Source organism: Palaemon carinicauda, chromosome 28, assembly GCF_036898095.1.
Source record: "Palaemon carinicauda isolate YSFRI2023 chromosome 28, ASM3689809v2, whole genome shotgun sequence".
In the NCBI taxonomy this organism is placed as follows: domain Eukaryota; kingdom Metazoa; phylum Arthropoda; class Malacostraca; order Decapoda; family Palaemonidae; genus Palaemon; species Palaemon carinicauda.
In genome coordinates, this window is record NC_090752.1 from 33,287,781 (window position 1) to 33,290,280 (window position 2,500).

Sequence of the window (2,500 nt, forward strand, 5' to 3'; positions counted from 1 at the left end):
TAAAACTTCTGGAGACGTGGTGAACCGCTGTGTCGCCCCTCCATTGATTGCTGCTTGGTCATGGGATAAGGGATGAAGCCAATATGTGAAGTTAAGGCAAAAGAAAAACATATTTGGTTTGTTGTAGATGCGCAGTGCATCCCGCTGCGCATCTATTATGTCAGTCTGTTCGTTATAGTCTTTATTTGAGTTATACAGGATATGTTAAGTTTATGTACAATTATTGATGCCCATACTATTGAGAAACAGATATGTGCAACTATTCAAAATAATAAAGGTATCTTATTTTGTCATTAATGTTTTTCTTTTGCCAATTAACGTAAGTTTATTAAATCATCCTTAGTGACCAAACGAGCCATAAAATCGTCCATTCCCACCGCAAACCGGTGTACCGGTTTCAAATTACCCCCTCCAAATCTTACCCCCCGGTAATTTGAAACCGGATTCAAACTACCGGGGGGTAACTTGATACCGGTTTCAAGCTACCCCCGGGGGTAATTTGAAACCGGTTTTATGCTACCCCCCTGGTTTCAAATTACCCCCCTCGTTTTTGCGCAGGATCTCTTCATTTATGAATATTAATAAATTGCTTTTGATCAGGGTCAACACAATCATTAGGTAATATGTATATACATGTACTGTTTCACCTATTGGTATCGTTTGTTAATATCCAGCCTTTATCCGTCTTATGTTTATATCTTAGCTAATAAATGGCGGATATTCCATTATTAGTCATGGGCGCATATTTGACCGAGACAGGAAGACGAGGTGAAATTTGATTTTGACGGTTATTTTTCCCATCATTTGAAATATTTCATAATTATATTGCAAGCAAATATTATATAAGGTATAATCAACATATTAATCATAAGTATATATATATATATATATATATATATATATATATATATATATATATATATATATATATATATATATACACATATATATATATATATATATATATATATATATATATATATATATATATAATACATGTATATGTATTTGTATGTATGTTGTAAATACTATCTCATTCATGATATCTGTAAATAATTGACACTTTTAATAAAGCAAGATTGTAAGCAATTATAACAGTTTTAATAAAACATGGTACAGTACATGCTGTTTGCTTCCACTGTACTTACATTGGTTGTTTGTATACGAAAACGCCTAGACTACAGAAAAGTCGTTACACTTTATAGCCCTCTATGGATGACATTGAACACAGCTTGTGTTAATCTCACAACTGTTGTTACTGATTTTAGCCTAAAGGCAGGCAGCTGTGTGTTATCATGGGCTAAATCAAATCCTATTTAAACCATCTTCCAGAATAGTAAGTGATGGATTCGTGTATGGATTTTTTTTTCTCTGTTGTTGATCTCGAAATGGAAAATTATTGAAAAACGGTGTCATAAAATGTTTAAGAATTTTACCTGAAATGTATCAAAGAAAAAAAAAGACCTCGCCACATGGTCACCTGTACATTTCCATGCGGTTTATATAACACTTCTGCCCCTTTGTCATAGCTCCATTCTTTCTTATTACTCATTTCATCAAATGATAAAACAGCAATACCTAGTAATTGAGACTTCATACCATCTTTAATGTCCTCTGGTTTAAAATGAATCGAGCTAACAGTAGCTTACACAACGTTAATTCTGTCTGCACGACGACATGCATGTTGGTAATTTATATTTGAGATTTTATTTTTTACGTGCATAGCATCCAAATACTACGAAGTTACTATGCATTATCAGTGACAGAATAAATGAATAAACAAAGAGATATATGGACACAAGGAGTTCTATTGTTATATTGCAACTATGGGTATGGTCAAACCATTTCAAGAGCAAACTCGGAGCCCAATAGCGGCATTGCCAGTTCTCTTGGGTCATTTTCAAAGCACACCTGGCTTAGCCGCTTTAATCTATGGGCGAGCCAAGAATAGGAGAAAAGGGTCAACTAATAAGTCATTCACCCGGATTTGAACGGTCTAAGAATATAATCCTTTAATTTGATACTCTCCCTACATTGTTTCCTTCGTTCTTTTTGTTTGCAACCACGTGGTGACAAGTTGAAACTCTTAAATATAACAAATAGCAAAATTGTTATAAAACGATTATCATACTAACAGAAATAATCTTAATTTTGATATCAAATGAATTCATTTCTCAATTCTGATTGATTATTAAAAGACAGGATTCTTTACAAAGGATTTAATTAACTATGTTTAATATGGTATATTTACGTAGGTGATTGTATTGTTTTAGATTTTATTTAATTAATCGACAAAATTAATTTCTTTACAACAAAGGTTATATTAGCAAACGTGGTTATGGTGACTTCGTCAGATGAAGTTAGTGCTATCACAAAAGATTCAATAAATTAGTTCATTCAGACCATTTTCATGTCTTCCTTTATAATGTTATCAGTATGCTTAATACCCTTGACCCAATTTACCTTGCAAATCTGAAAAAGTCGTTTTTTATAAGTTGGC